General features: G+C 38.7%; 1 protein-coding gene across 2 annotated transcripts in view; it reads right to left on the bottom strand.

The window, feature by feature from the left end:
- SERPINI1 (serpin family I member 1) overlaps positions 1 to 17,043 on the bottom strand; it is an 83,437-nt gene that overhangs the window by 30,364 nt on the left and 36,030 nt on the right. The gene's annotated exons all lie outside the window — the stretch shown is intronic.

Raw genomic sequence — 17,043 nt, forward strand, 5'->3', positions numbered from 1 at the left:
TGAAGGCATTTGAAAAATGCTGTTTTATCCATTTATTTCAATTGATAAAATTAATGCCTTTTGCAGCTGGATTACCAACTGGTGGGAAGAGATCAGACACACATGTGCCACAGGTCCCAATTTATCCAATCTAGGCTACAGAATTCGCAGGAAGTGGTGACCCAGAGGAGGAGCAGACTCGGCGCATCCTTGTGGGTGTTCCCATCCATGCTGGTTCCCTGTGAGGCTGCTGCTCCCAGGGATGACCTCTGGGCAGGGAGGAGTCTCCTGCCAGAGTTGAGAGTGAAGCTGAATTCTGGCTACAGCACTGCCCTTTTATACTCAGGTTTATATTACTACTCCAGCAACAAACTGGTAATTACAAGGATATTTCTAAATATCAGACTCATCTGGCTCTTGAACCAAATTGAACGGCAACAAGGCCCCATTTTCTCTTAGGAGGAGAAGGCAGTGTCTGTGCCCAGATATCTCTGAATAACAATATTTCTTCCTCTCAGCATGCCAATATTCCAGAAGCCCTGTCTCTGCACAGACAGCTTGACTGGCAGACAGTGGTGACAGGGTTTCCTCTTGTCCTTGTATTCTTGAACTTTATTTATCACTGCAGGCCTGGAAAGCTAAACTGTCTATTTCAACAATTAAGGAACTCACTTGTTCTTGATCTTTAAAAAAAAAAAAAAAAAAATCATTAAAACAGCCTGCAAAGTGATATTGAGCAAACGCATTTGGAAAATTGTATTTTAATTGGGAGCAGGCATCAACAGTCCATTACTCAATCAACAGAGTGCATACACATTTAACTTAAGAGCAGTGCATTTCCAACAGGCTTTTGAGTCAGAAAGTTCCAATCAGTCCTGTAATACCTGTGATGTCAATTTCAGGGAATTGCGAAAGCATCAATTTTTCGTCTGAGAAGTTCCAAGGTTTTTTTTTTTTTCCTTTCATAAAGAATTCTCAGTTTATGACACTATGGCTCAGCCTATATATAAATATGCACTCTCACAAGTGGGGTTGTGAGAAGGCAAATGACGGCTGCTAACGGGAGACCAAGTGCACCGCTGCAGAACAGCGTCTGTTGTGCATGAAGCATTGGGACAGGGGCCAGGTGCTGAGAGCACTGCGGCCCGGAATGTCTACCGACTTTGACTTTGGCCACTGTTGGGAGGTTGCTGCTGCTGTGTCATTCTCACTTCCTCATGGATGCTTCAGGCTAGGTGGAGCAGAGAATTCCCAGAAAAGTGGAAAGTCTAAGAGATAGAGCTTTCTCTGTCTAGATTCAGGTGGAGATTTAGCTGTTACCCTTTTATGTTGAAAGGGAACTTAAGAGATATTCAGTATTTAATATTTAGGAAGTGATACTATGCAGTGGAATTTAAATCCAAGTCAGATTCAAAAGCTCATGCCCTTACTTGCTATACTACACTGATGGCTGACATACCATCTAACTTCTACCCTATAAAAACCCAAACGTGAGCCTCACTGCTGTCATTTAATGTTTCTGGTATAAGATCAAGAAATTAAATTCATTATATGATAGATGTACCTGTCAGTCAATAGCATAAAAAAATGGACTAATTGGGAACCACTGCATTTAACATGAGTATCAAATTTCAGGCTAATAAGAAGATTTCATTCATATAAAACAAAAATCAACCCATTGCCAACCAATAAGCCTTCCAGAAGACAAGGTTAAGACTATTATGCTCATTCTATCCCATTGCCATCAAGTTGATTCCAACTCATGGCGATCCCATGCATTACAAAGTAGAGTGTCTCCATAGGATTTTCTTGGTTGTAACCTTTACAGAAGCAAATTGCCAGGCCTTTCTTCTGTGGCACTGCTGGATGGGTTTGAACTGCCAACCTTTAGGTTAGCGACTGGTCACAAACCACCTGGGCCACCCGTGAACCTATTATGTTAGCAGGTATTTTTATTTTTGTTTAGAATGAATGCACCTTTAGATGATAATGATAGCTAGCATTTGTTGAGTACTTATAAGGAATGTCTTATTTAAACTTTGCAACAACCTGGCAAGTAGGAACTTTTATTGCCCCCAATTTAAAAATGGTCACATAGTAAGTGCTAGAGCCAGGACTGGAACCCAGGTCATCCGCACAGGGCCTTAACCACATAAACTGTATTTGCAGTCCTTGGATAAAGTGAGAAGATATGAGACTTGCAGGTCAAAAGCTTGGATTCAAGTCCCAGGTCTGATGTTTAAATGTGCATTACCTTTGGCACATCACAGGCATTCTCTCAGCTTTACCTACCTCATCTGTAAAATAAGGATACTAATCCCTATTCCCTAAGATTGTTAAAGAATTAAATGAGATAGGGTATGTGAAGCTCTCATTTTAAGCTACAAGACATACTAATAAAGGGCATTGTTATCAAAGAATATCAATGTATATTTCCTAAGAATGTCTATTTTCTCAGTCAAATGAGTGGCTACAGAGCCAAAATGAGTATTTTATGTTTCCTTTTTTTATTGACTCATGTAATGTACCACCATTAGCCATTCATTCAGCCAAGATTGACTGAGGTACCATGAAGATACCGAAATATATAAGGACAGGCCCTTGTCCTCAAGGAACTCACATTATTGTGCAAGAGTGTATGATCTATAATAGTGGTTCTTATCTTTTTAAGAAAAGAATCCTTTTAAGAATCAGGAGAAGGGTAAATCATCCCTTCAGGAAAATGTACTGTACTTACATGGATCACAGAGCCCTGATGGCAGTGCTTAAGCGTTTGACTGCTAACCAAAAGGTCGGCAGTTCAAATACACCACCTGCTCCTTGGAAACCCTACAGGGGTAGCTCTACTCTGTCCTATAGGGTCGCTATGAGTTGGAATCAGCTCGATGGCAATTTTTTATTTCATGGATCATAGAAAATTACATTCACTGGTCAGGATAAATACTGACCTCAGGTTACAAAGGCTTGGTCTACAGCAGATGGTCCAGATGCAGAAAGAAGCAGAGTCCCTAATGGACCCGCAGCTCTGCAGGGTTCCCTTACTGGGGGAAACCAATAACTACTTGCCTTTGAGTCGATTCCAACTCGTGGCAACTCCATGTTCGTCAGGTTTTCAATGGCTGACTTTTCAGAAGTAGATTGCTAGGCCTTTCTTTGATGGCACCTCTGGTTGGACTCAAATCTCCAACCTTTGGTTAGTAGCTGAGCATGTTAACCATTTGCACTGCCCAAGGACTCCTACTGGTGGAAACAGATGTCAAAATCACTAATGCATCCTTAGGCTTCTGGAGGACTTCCGAAAGGAGAACCCATATGTTTGTGGGAGAGAGCTCTTTTCAGGGTGTTGAGAAATAGGTCACATAGGTTGGAGTTTCAAATCCACTCAGAGGCACCTGGTAAGCTACTTCCAAAAAATCAGCCATTGAAAACCCTGTGGAGCACAGTTCTACTCTGATGCACATAGGGTAATCATAAGTCAAAACCAACACGACGGCAATTAGTTTTGGTCTGGTGGCTGTGAATAGTGGGAGTGGGCCCAAATAGTTTAGTAAAGATTTAAAGAACTCTGTTCTGGAAATACATATACTTAACCACAGGTAAGCGATCTTTCCTCTTTTTGAAGGCAAAATTTCCAGACTGCAACGAAAACGACCTCTGCATGCCTGGTCCAGCCTTCCTGGTGACCAGCCTCCCTTCCCATCCCCCCTCCATCTCTGACTACTTCTTTTGAGAGTTTCTTTTCTTTTCTTTTTTTGCAGGGGGGAACTGGGCAAGGGAGGCCAGGAGGGGTGATATCCTTTCTCCCTTCTATCTTCTAGGTTTAGGTATTCTCTATTCTTGGCCCTCCTGCCTTCTCTATAATATTCTTCACACTCCTGTTGGTGAACTCCTCTCAAAACAAAGATACTTCAATTATTATTCCCATTGAAACTGTTCCCAAATAAGAAAATTCTAGCTCTGGCGTTATTTTCATCTTAATTTCTAAATGTGCATAGCTAATTCTTCTTGGGATATTTATTTAGTCTCTGACTTCTGCCAGCACTTCAAATTCAAGGTGGCTCAAACATAAATCCTTATCTTTCAAACCCACTCTTTACTTAAAATACTAAAATCTATGACTCCTCTCCATCTCTTTTCCCTTCAAGTTCAACAAACTGTCATCACTTATTGCATCCTGCCTTTCTAGCATCTCTCCCACTCTCAAGGAGGACTGCCCATGGCTCCCAGCCATTCTCTGAAGCCCTGGTTACTTCCCTCTTCAATCCAACTCATTGGCAGCCTCCAGATGAATTGTCTTGAACAGCTTAGTCACATACTTACAAAACTCTAAGAGCTCCCTAATGCATACAGAATAAAGCCTGAACTTGTTAGTCTTGAACATAACCCTCTGCATATGACCCAGCAAAACATGCTCTCCTTCATGGATCCTGTGAATCCAACCACACTTCCTTTTGTAATACTTATCCCAGAATTTCCCTGGTCTGTTGCTGCCTTGTGTAGCTCTCTTTCTGGGACTACCTCAGAGCAATTCTATATATTCAAATCCTAACCATTTCTCAAGGTTCTGCTCCAATTCCATTTCCTTCAATTCCATTTCTCATCCTCTGAAGTCCTGGCACAGTTTACCTCTATGTCTCTGAGCACACACCACTGCTACCTTCTTTGTAAAGAATTATGTCATAGGCCTATTCCATAAATGGAAGTGCATTCATTTTTGTAGACCTTAGAATAAGCAGAATAGGCACCAGTAATGCCTGTTGCCATCAAGTCCGACTCATAGTGGCCCTAGAGGACAGAGTAGAACTGCTCCATAGGGTTTCCAAGGAGTGGCTGGTGGATTTGAACTGCCGACCTTTTGGTTAGCAGCCAAACTCTTAGCCACTGTGCCACCAGGGCTCCACATTACACATAGTAGTTGCCAAATAAATAATTATTGAATTAATATAGTTTGAGATGTAAAGGCCCATGATGCTGCTTTAGAAGGAACAGCATGAATACCTGCTTGAGGCTAATTTAATCTAAGCTCACAGGTAGTAGCTCATTTCCATTTTTTATTCCCTTTGGTAAACTGTTTCCTCATTGAGTCTGATATTATGTTTCCAGCCTGACAAAGTGGCACTGAAACAACTGCTGGCACAATGCAATGGCTGGGCATGTGATGCATTAACAAACAAGGATACCACCTTGAAAAATCACATGAGGCGGTATTGAAATGTTACCATATTACCTCTAGTCTACAAAGTGGCAGGGCCCCATCATTGATCGTAATAATCAACACGTTGCAAAATGAGCTTCTCTCACATGGAGCACTACTTTGCAGGTTCATTGTTTTCAAGCTACTGAACAAAATGCCTTTATATAAAAACAACAAGGTGCTGTGGTACCAGAATAGTAGTAGATAGTGCCGTTGTACTAGAAAAGGTAGAAATAGGTGAACTATGAATAAACTACCATTAATTCTTGCATTTCTCCTCCTTATTGCCAGTGGGGGTTTGGTTGTGTGTGTCTATGTGTGTGTGTGTGGTATGTGTGTATGTATGTGTCTAATATTTTCGAAAACACTTGATTAAAACAGCTCTGGGAACTAAATCTTCTTCTAAGTGAGGTATGAGGAATCATAAAACTAAAAACCAACTTAATAAAATATAGTTTTTTAAAAACCTCCCTTGTAGTTAATCTTACGCAGTGCTTGGCTGTTCATAAATGCATCTTGTTGCTTTTTTTGATAACTCAATTACTGAAATTTTAAAAAATACTTTAAAACCTCATAGTTGTGAGTTGAGAGAAAAAAAGAGATGCTATTTAGCGGCTGAGGAAAAATGGCTGAGGAAGGTCCTTTCTCCAGCAAACTGTCCCTTCAATCCCATAAAGCCATAGGAAATAACATAGGAAAAATGTATAATGTAAAACTGCACTGAATTAGAAGCCACCTAGCCTCTTAATTCCCAGGCTTTTGTATGTAAATTACCAGTAATTTTTTTTAATTGAGGTAATCAACATAGGATTGCTAGATTTTTATTTTGTCATATAAGAACTTGGGGAGTTGTTGTTAGCTGCCTTCAAATTGGTTCTGACTCATAGCGACCCTATGCACAATAGAACAAAACACTGTCTGGTCCTGCGCCAGCCTCACAATCGTTGCTATGTCTGAGCCCTGTGTCAATTCATTTTCTTGAGGGTCTTCCTCTTTTTTGCTGACCCTCTACTTTACCAGGCATAATGTCCTTCTCCAGGGACTGGTCCCTCTTGATAACATGTCTAAAGTACGTGAGATAAAGTCTCACCATCCTCACTGCCGAAGGGCATTCTTCCAAGACAGATTTTTTCATTCTTCTGGCAGTCCATGGTATATTCAATATTCTTCACCAACACTGTAATTCAAAGGCATCAATTCTTCTTCAATTCTTCCTTATTCATTGCCCTATTTTCGCATGCATATGAGGCAACTGAAAATACCATGGCTTGGGTAAGGTGCACTTAGTCTTCAAAGGGACACCTTTACTTTTTAAAACTTTAACATGAGGAGTTACCAAAAGCAATGCTTCTACAAATATATAAAAGATTGAACACTACTATGTGAAAACAAGACAGTTCTTTAACATGAATATATTTAAACTTGTGGAAGATTCTCTCTCTTTTTTTTTTCATTTTGCCATAGATCAGTGAAAATTTTCTTATGTCCAGGCACTGGGTGTTTGGAAACCACTGCTCTAATTTTGTTTAGCACTAACTACTCTGTGACAAGTTGGAACAAAACAAGTTGAAATCTCCAGGCCTTTGTTTCCTAAATTACTGAAATTAGGGGTCAAGTTAGATCAGTGGCAATGAAGCTGGTAAATGTGTTAAAGAATTCGTCAAAGAAAAGGAGCCAAAGTACTGTGTAAAACAATCTGCACTGCTTAATTTAGCAAATTTCCTCAATTAGAAAATGTATGGTGTTCTTCTAACTCTCCCTCCTTCAATCTTAACTTTTCTGAAATCAGGATAAATTTTATGATCAACATCCAAAGAATTCTGCTAGAGGAAGAAGGAGACCTAGGAATTGGAAAATTAATTAGACCACAGATATAACTATCTCCTTGAACTCCTGCCTCCTTAGCCGTGAGACCAGAAGAACTGGATGGTGCCTAGCTACCATTACTGAATGTTTTGATCAAGGAATAATAGCTGCATCCTCATCAAAAGGGGGAAATTTGGAACAGAATTTCAAATTCTTAGAGTTCTGACTTACTGGGCCTATTGCGTATGGAGGAACCCCCAAATCCATTGTTCTGAGAAAACCATCAAACATGAATCAAAATTATCCCCTGAAGTCGTCTTTAAACTAAACAACTGTTTAGCTAAATTAGTAAGGAATGTTTGCCATGACCATTGCACTCTTCTAAAGAACTATCTATATGCGATCAAATTGTCAACAGTAACTCTAAAGCACAGATGAGATGTTTAGGGAATAGTGAGTCCACGTCAATGGTGGTGAAAAAACATGGGTAGAGACAGAATGTGATATAAGGTAAAGAATGTAACCAATGTTACTGAATTGTGTAGAAATTGATGAATGAGTATATGTTCTGCTGTGCATTCTCATCAAAATTAATATATATATATACAAAAGAAATCTGCTAGTCATTAGGCAGAGAGAGATGCTGTGAGACAGTTGTAATTTCATGTGAAAGTGTCATACCCTGGACAGGTGTGGACTCTTCAGTTATTATTTTTCCCTCAGTTGAGTTATTTTCATTAGTCCTGCCTCACACAGTTGTGTTTTTTCTTAATCTTGGTTCTTGAATTGTCCTCAATAGGACTGTACCATGGGGGCAGCATTAAAAAGAAAATGTACCATGTGTGCAGAAGACAACAGAAAGGTACCAAAGGATGTAAATTTACGGTAAGGGATGCAGCTATTCATCACTAAAGAAATTAACCAACTTATTTTCTTGTAAACCAACAACCAAATGCTTTATAAAGGACCCAAGAATAGAAGACACATGCAAGTAAATAAATCTATACAAGTGGATAAATCTTTTGTCATTGGGATACACACACAAAAAAAAGTCTGTTGGATGCCAAGCACTGCAATTAAAGGCAAAAGAATTTGCCAAATCTCACAAAATAAAGCACAGTATTTTCTAAAGCCAGGGAAAGTGAGCGATACATACATGCTTTCTGAAGGATTACTGCTTGTGTGCTAAGCTGTCGAAAATTTCTCAATAACTTTCAAAATTAGCTGTATAACCTCCAGTGGTATATAATAAATTGGAGTGTGTTGGAGGGCAAGGATGTGGGGGTGGAGTGCTCGATCAATCAAATGGGAAATGCGGAGAATACCCCAGTATTCTCTGAAATGTTTTAAGATTATATTTTCAATCAAAGGAGCTAAAAAAGGGTTTGATCAGTAAATGCTTTATGAAATGTATCATTTTATATGTGAGACAAATGAAGGCCAACAGTAATTCAGAAGAATGTTACAAAGGCTTAGACTTAAGCTTTTGGTTGCTGAAGAAATAATATGCAATGATATGAATACATACACTCCTTTGTGCTATTTTTTTTTTTAAATAAGAAATACACTTTTTTTCCTTTTCTTTCTATCTCCCAAAAAGGTGTTATCACATTGAGATGCCTCTTAAAGCCAAGGGTGTCAGTCAGAACCAAGGAAATAAGGTTCAATTCTGTAGTCACAATATCTGAGAAATTGTCACATAAACTATTTAATCCTTTTTTTTTTTTTTGCCTATACCTCCAGCCTTCTTAATGTGCTCTTTTAACTTGTAGTTTTCACTAGGATACATGTTTATGGTTTTCTCCTGTTTTATCGAATGAAGCAAAAGGGAAAGTTCAGGTATCCCTCAAACAAGGTGAGCTTAAGGAAATGGCCAGTTAAATCAAAGGGGGGGAACCATGGAAAAAGCAATCTATAAAGATTTAATGTATGATGAAAAATTATGGAAGATTTTGAAATAGACTAAAATGATTAGTGGGCGTCTCCACTGGAAAACAACAAATCGCTGAAAACGTACCTTTCTGGGTTATCTGATACCACAGGTTTGGGGCCTTTCATTGTCTTTGAACAATTTTATATTTCCCTAAGTGGTAGAAAATACAAAGAATTCTTGTCCATAAAATACATATTTTGTCTGGTAGAATGCAATCCATCATTGCTCTGTGGGTATTGACCAGGTTTGCATCTATTAAGCAAATGTACTTAGATATTCCTCATGGCTTATATATTTGTTTGCTTTTTGGATTTTTTGACACATACTCATTTTATATTTGTATGAGAGTCATGGTTATAACCTTTTAAAAATGCAGTTATCCTATAACAGGTCTAGTAACTGAGTTTTTAAGTTCTTAAAGTTAGAAATTTTTATTTCAAAAAATATTTATTTTCATAGGATAATTGCGACTCATAGCAACACCATAGGACAGAATAGAACTGCCCCATAGAGCTTCTGAGGCTGTAATCTTTACAGAAGCAGACTGCCACATCTTTCTCCCTTGGAATGGCTGGTGGATTCAAACTGCCAACCTTTCAGTTAACAGCCAAGTGTTTAACCATTGCGCCACCAGGGCTCCTTGATCAGAGCAGGAACGACTAGAATTTTAGTTCTTTTGTAATTACTGTTACTTAATTACTGGTTGATTTAATACTTGTACTGGGTTAAATAGCACCCTCCACCAAAAAAAAAAAAAAAAAAAAGAAATTCATGTCCAACAGAAAACTCAAAATCTAACCTTATTTGAAAACATGGCCATGGCAGATGTAATTACTTAAGATGAGGTTTTCTTTGATTAGGTTGGGTCCTCAATCCAATGACTGTCATCCTTATAAGAAGGCCATGTGAAGACACACGGGGAAAAACCATGTGAAGTCTCTGCCCCTACTCTCACATGATGTTCTCCCTGTGTGTCCTCACATGGCGTTTTCCCCACGTGTCTTCACATGGTGTTCTCTCTGTGTCTGTGTCTCTTCTCTTCTTACAAGGATGTCCATCATATTGGACTTAGGGGTCACCATACTCCCCCGTGATTTCATCTTAATTTAACAAATTACATCTGCAAAACTATTTCCAAACAAGGTCACATTCACAAGTAACAGCTTGAAAAATCTTTTTTGGGGGGGGTGGGGGTGGGGCACAATTCAATCCATAACAGGTGGCAACCACCAGCAGCTAGGAGAGAGGCATGGAAGAATTTTTCCCTCGAACCTCTTGAAGGAACCAACCCTGTCGACATCTTGATTTTAGGCTTTTAGCCTCCAGTACCGTGAGAGAATAAATTTCTATTGTTTTAAGTTACTCAGTTTTTGATAATTTGTTATGGCAGACCTTGGAGACTGATGCAGTACTGTACCAGTGATATCCAAAATGATTTGGCAGAACCCTGTGGCTTGGACTTACAAATCACAGCAGCTGTGCTGAGCTGGCTGTGCCACCCATTCTAAAATTCTAGGGTATTTTGCATGCACCCAAGAGGAAGCTTGTGTCTGAAGAATCTATGCTTCCCCGTGCCCATTTAGGGACTGAACAATCCTGGAGATGTTGACAAACAACTGAGGAAAGACGTGGTGCCAAAACTCCCAAGAAGTTCTAAATATATAAATATGAAGTCTGAATTCCTCTGCATCCAAAAAAAAAAAAAAAACCCAAACCCACTGCCATCAAGTCAATTCCAGCTCACAGCAACGCTACAGGACAGAGTAGAACTGCCCCACTGAGTTTCCAAGGAGTGCCTGGTGGATTCGAACTGCCGATCTTTTGGTTAGCAGACATAGCTCTTAATCACTATGCCATCAGTGTTTCCTGTGTGTGGCTAGTGGCTACCATATTAAACAGTGCACAGTTAAAAGCAGGCTAAAAAGATTGACTTTTCATTACATTGGTTCTTCACCAAATGATCCATAATACAAGCGTTTAAAACAGAAGTGGAGGAAAATCAGCAGCATGAGCCCTACAAGACATATCTCCTTACCTAAGATATTTCTATTTAAAACATACTGTCTTTCTTCAGGAGATCTCAAATGATAAACAGAATCATTTTGGAATTCCAAAGGCTTTTATTTAAAGCTGGGTGATTAATGGAGAAAATAAAGTCAACGCCAATAAAATCCAGTGAGCTGGCATGTCCCCAGCCCTACTGGAAATGTGATTTGGGCTTTTCATGAAATGGTTATGAATAGTTTTCTCTGGCACAATGGGGAGAATTTGTACTTCCTCTGATTTCTGTTATGACAGTGAAACATGTTACAAACAAGCCCTAAGGCAAAAATCAGTAAGTAGTTTCAGAGATGGGTAAGAATTCTTTATCAATCAAGGTTATAGGTGGCCCAAGGCCATTTTGGAAGTAAGCCAGGCATTAATGCTCTTAGTTTGTTGTTGTTGTTAGGTGTCCTTGAGTTGGTTCTGACTTATAGTGACCCTATGCACAACAGAACGAAACACTGCCCAGTCCTGCACTATGCCCACAATCATCGTTATGCTTGAGCCCATGGTTGCAGCCACTGTGTCAGTCTATCTTGTTGAGGGTCTTCCTCTTCCTCATTGACCCTGTGCTTTACCAAGCATGATGTCCTTCCCCAGGGACTGACCTCTCCTGACACGTCCAAAGTACATAAGACATAGTCTCGCCATCCTTGCTTCTAAGAAGCATTCCAGTTGTGCTTCTTCCAAGACAGGGTTGTTCATTCTTTTGGCAGTCCATGGTATATTCAATATTCTTCACCAACACCGCAATTCAAAAGCATTGATTCTTCTTCTGTCTTCCTCATTGTCCAGCTTTCGTAAGCATATGACGCAACGAAAATACCATGGCTTGGGTCAGGCACACCTTAGTCTTCATAGGCGACACCTTTAAAGAGGTCTTTTGCAGCCAATTTGCCCAATGCAATGTGTCTTTTGATTTCTTGATTGCTGCTTCCATGGGTGTTCATTGTGGATCCAAGTAAAACGAAATCCTTGACAATTCAATCTTTTCTCCATTTATCATGATGTTGCTTATTGGTCCAGTTGTGAAGATTTTTGTGTTCTTTATGTTGAGGAGCAATCCATACTGAAGGCTGTGGTCTTTGATCTTCTTCAGTAAGTGCTTCAAGTTTTCTTCACTTTCAGCAAGCAAGGTTGTGTCATCTCATAATGCAGGTTGTTAATGAGTCTTCCACCAATCCTGATGTGCCGTTCTTCTTCATATAGCCCAGCTTTTCGGATTATTTGCTCAGCATACAGATTGAATAGGTATGGTGAGAGGCTACAACCCTGATGCACACCTTTCCTGGCATTAAACCACACAGTATCCCCTTGTTCTGTCCAAACAACTGCCTCTTTATCCATGTACAGGTTCCTCATGAACACAATTAAGCTCTTAGTTTACCCATTAAGAAATCTATAAGAAACCCCTACTGATGGCTTGCTTCAGCCTTTTTGGCTCTTCAAAAGACTGTGGAACTTTTATGCTGGAAAGTTTTGTAAAATCCTTATTTTACAGGTGAGGAAACTGCAGTTTGTGCTGAAAAACTTCTTGGGCACAAAGGTTGTTTAATGATTATTATAGATTCTAAAAAAATACTCATATGTGAAATATCTCAGAATTTCATTTATTCATTCAATAAATACTTGTCTATGCCAAGTAAGCACCAGGCCCTGTGCTAGGGGCTGGGGATACAGATGGGAACGGCAGGGTGACACAAAAGACCTGCTTTCATGATATCAGCCTTCGTGTATCAGGTCTGCATTGTCCAAAGAGACATTCAGCTTTTTATTTAGAGCACTAAAAATAGTGACTTTTCTAATTTTTTCACTTAATATGTTTCCTAGGTAATAAAGTTTCTCAAAATTGGCTGTCTCTGAAAATCTAAAGATACACAGATGTAAGGTCACTTCTCAATTATATTGCTAATGGAGGGAGTTATAGCATGACTCATTCTCAATCATTCATGTGTCAGAGTATATCCAGGGGGGCTGGGAATGAAGTAAAATTATTAGAGGTTATTTAGTACACATATTTAAATACAAAAAAATTCACGGAAAGACTTTTAGAGCATTCAGAGGTGGTTTTTAGCTGTTCTTGACAATGCACAGTCAGAAGTATAAATACGTTATTGTACTATTGTAATATCCTGACAGAATACAGTATTGTATAGGGCTGTTTGCTCATGTACCAAAGCACCCCGAATTGCTGTATTTATAGAGGGCTTCTGTCTTTTTTTTTTTCCTGTCACTTCCCACTCTAATGTCAGCCCTCATAGATGCTATTTTGTTCCTTGAGTTTTAATCTCTTGCCTTATTTTATAAGATCATCATATGTAAGTGAGGATTTGAGGACATCCCTAAACTTTCCTATTAGGTAAAATACATAGGTTCTGTCTGCCCCAGTGTCTCTGAGGCCACACAAAGCTACTTCCTTATTTTGTCTAACAACTATAAGAGTCCAAACAGGACCTTGACACCAAAGTAAATAAGGAAGAATATTATAATTAGGTTGGATCCTATGAAATTGCCATTTTTGTAAGTCAAACTGCTCAAATACCAGGAACTTTGTATGCTTTAACTGACTGTTTATTGACCATTTACTGTGTGCCAGGCTGAAGATAAGAACTTCTATATGCTATTTTGCTTCTTATATTTCAAAGAGCTGTTTTAACGTTTTGAGAAGTCACACTATGTCATATTTTTAAAATGCACACTAATTTAGAAATCTGGGAAAGCTCTTCTTTATGATTTCCTCTAATAACTTATTTCTATTCACCTTGTCTGGAAATGCTAGAAACTAACAGAAGAAACACTAATTGATACAAAACACCAACCTAAATTAAGTGACACTTTGTTAAAAAAAAAAAAAAAATCACAAAACATACTTTCACCCTGGGGAAATTAAATTACATACATTCCTTTTTAAATGGTCCTTTACAGTCTATACGGAAAGAGAAAGTAAGAAAGAATAGGAATGTGTCAGAAAATTTTACTGCTTAGTTTCTTAATGCTCCCGTAAACTTGAAATTAAAAAAAAAAAAAAATCTTGATGCTGGCTAATGTTGCATTAATGCTACCTAAAAATATCCACCTGTCAAATCTATTTATAAAGCTACCACACATATTGCAATAGGGAGATTTCTAAAAGAAACTTTGGTTTCCTCTTCCTGTTCATCACTGTTAACGACTGAAAAGGCAACTTGTAATTTTTATTGCAGAATGTGGGCAAACAAGTAAAACATAAGTAGATATAAAAAGGCTCTATGAAAGGGTTCTGGTTATACTCCCCTGTGATTTTCAGAACAACGTTTAAAATATAGTAACAGCTCTAGGAAATGTGTAGAAGCATTTATCAAGGAAATCAGCCAATGTAAATGTTGGGTAGGTAAAAATGTTGGAGGAGGTATTGCACTTCTCCATAAGACAGGGTTATAGTAATCAACCACTCCTTTTTTTTTTTTTTTTCCGAAGACCTGGAGAGAAATTGTCATGGATTAAATTGTGTCCCTAAAAAATATGTGTCAACTTGGTTAGACCACGATTCCCAGTATTGTGTGGTTGTCCTCCATTTTGTGATTGTAATTTTATGTTAAAGATGATAAGGTTGGGATTGTAATACCCTTGCTAAAGTCACATCTCTGATTCAATGTAAACAGAGTTTCCCAGGGGTGTGGCCTGTACCACCTTTTTTCTTACAACAGATAAAAGGAAAGGGAAGCTAGCAGAGAGTGGGAGACCTTATACCACCAAGAAAGCAGTGCTGGGAGCGGAGCGTGTCCTTTGCACCTGGGGTTACTGCACAGAGAAACTCTTAGTCCAGGGTAAGGCTGATAAGAAGGACCTTCCTCCAGAGCTGACAGAGAGAGAGTGGCTTCTTCTGGACTTGAAGCCCTGAATTTGGACTTTTAGCCTACTTTACTGTGAGGAGATAAATTTCTCTATGTTAAAGCAGTCCACCTGTGGTATTTCTGTTATAGCAGCACTATATAACTAAAATAGAATTGGATTTAATAATGTTCTTCTGAATTTTTTCCCAAGTTTAGCAATCCTCACTGATAGGAAATTGTCTCTTAACAAGCCCCTTACATAGCAGCGTAAGGCTTTTTCCATGATTGGACAGGTAAGCTGGGAAGGATATTTTACGGATCTAACACTATGAGCACCAGCACTCACTGCCCCTGGAACACTTAAGGCTCACAGCTCTCCTCATTAGTTAGCCCGAAGGAGCTCAGAAGAATCTTGGTGAAATGCAGGCAAGGATGTCGGCTTATTGTTTTTGTTAACTTTGGGCTGCTTGCTACATGTCTGAAGCATTATCAAAAGGGAAAGCTAGTTGTGCCAGAGAAATTTCAGAGAATATTTTTATGAATTCAAGATGTGTCAGAGCCAATCATGCAGATAAGAACTTAAGTACATTAGAATAAAATGAAACAGCTCTCTTGACTTAACTTTAAAAAAAATACAGATAATTGGCCCTGCAGAGAATGACTGATCGATGGGCCTCAGGTTGCCATGAGCCTCACAGATTTTACACTATAACAGATCTACACATCTGTATTTAAATATATAGTTCTATAGCTCCAATAAGAAAAAAAATGAAAGTCAAAGCTAACTCAAGAAAACCGTGGAAGACAGGCTTCCCAAATAGGACAGGATATGCTGTCACATTTTCTCACTTCTAGCACTGCCCACGGAGTCTACATGGGAGTGGCGGGGGGCTAGAAGATCCAGGGAATTAATTGTTAATAAAATCCAGAAATATTATGGGAATATCTAAGTTTCAAAATGAAAAAATAAATTCTTCCCATAAAACATATCCTTTGAACTCAATTTTCTCCCCCAAGGACCAATTCATTCATGGAATCCTAGATGCTAATGGACTTAGCATCTAGACATAATACAAATCTTTGCTAATCTGCACAATAATCTGAATGTAGGTGGAGGTGGAGGTATTTGCATTTTGTAGATAAAGAAATGAAGACCTAGGAGGTTTAAGACACTTCACCCCGTTCATATAGCTTACTAAGGAGTGGAAAGGGGATTTGAACTTTTGCCTGAAGGCTTCAAATTCCAAGCTATTTTTATTACGCCATGCTGCTCCCATTGAATGGCGCTTAGAGGCCATCTGGTCCGCTTCTCTTATTGAACGCTGGAATTTCCTCTATAAGACTGCTTAAATAGTGTGTCTGTGCAAACGCATGTGCAGCGTGTGCGCTCCTACACCGTGCGTGTGTGCGAGACAGAGCCGTCTCGTTTTTAGATGGCCTACTTGCTGGTGAGGTATCCTTTAAGGTTTTAACGAAAACTTCCTCCCTTTAACATACTGATTCTACAAATAATGCTACGATAGGCTCTAAATGTATAGCACCTGGAATCTTAACCTACTATTTCTTTCATTATAGGACTTAAACTTTTAACTAAAAAAATCAAATAGGCAATAACTCACAGAGTACAAAATTCAAGAAGTATGAACAGGCATCTAGTGAAGAGGTTCTTTCTCATATTCCTTGTCCCTTAGCTAGCCAATTTCCCTCAGCGGAGCCACTGGTGTTACGTTGCAGAGATACCCTGTATATGTAGTACATGCATTTCCCCTTTTCTTACAGAAACTGTAAGGTAATATACATACTATACACACTGGTTTTCACCCTCATTTTTTCATTTAACAACATATCTTGAAAACATTTCCTATCATTACGTACAGAGCTTCATTTTTTATCAGCTTCATGCATTTCACTGTATGGATATCACATAATTTACTAAATTATCCTCTTACCAATAGAACTTTAAATGATTTCCAATCTATAGCTATTACAAATAACGCTGCCTTGATTAATTTCAGAAATACATCATTTCACAGGTGTGTAATTGTCTCTGCAGGATAAAGTCTTAGACGTTAAATTGTTAGGTCAAAAGACACAAGTACATGTAATTTTGATAAATTGTGTAAATTGCCTTCCACAGAAGTGATATTATTTTAAAAACCCTAGGAATACACTTAAAATGAAATAAACAAAAATCTATATGAAAGAAACATTAAAATGATACTGAGGAATACACAAGAGGCTGGAATACTCCACCTCCTATGTAGTATTCTTGCCAA

The sequence above is a fragment of the Elephas maximus genome, chromosome 23 (genome assembly GCF_024166365.1).
Source record: "Elephas maximus indicus isolate mEleMax1 chromosome 23, mEleMax1 primary haplotype, whole genome shotgun sequence".
Lineage (NCBI taxonomy): Eukaryota > Metazoa > Chordata > Mammalia > Proboscidea > Elephantidae > Elephas > Elephas maximus.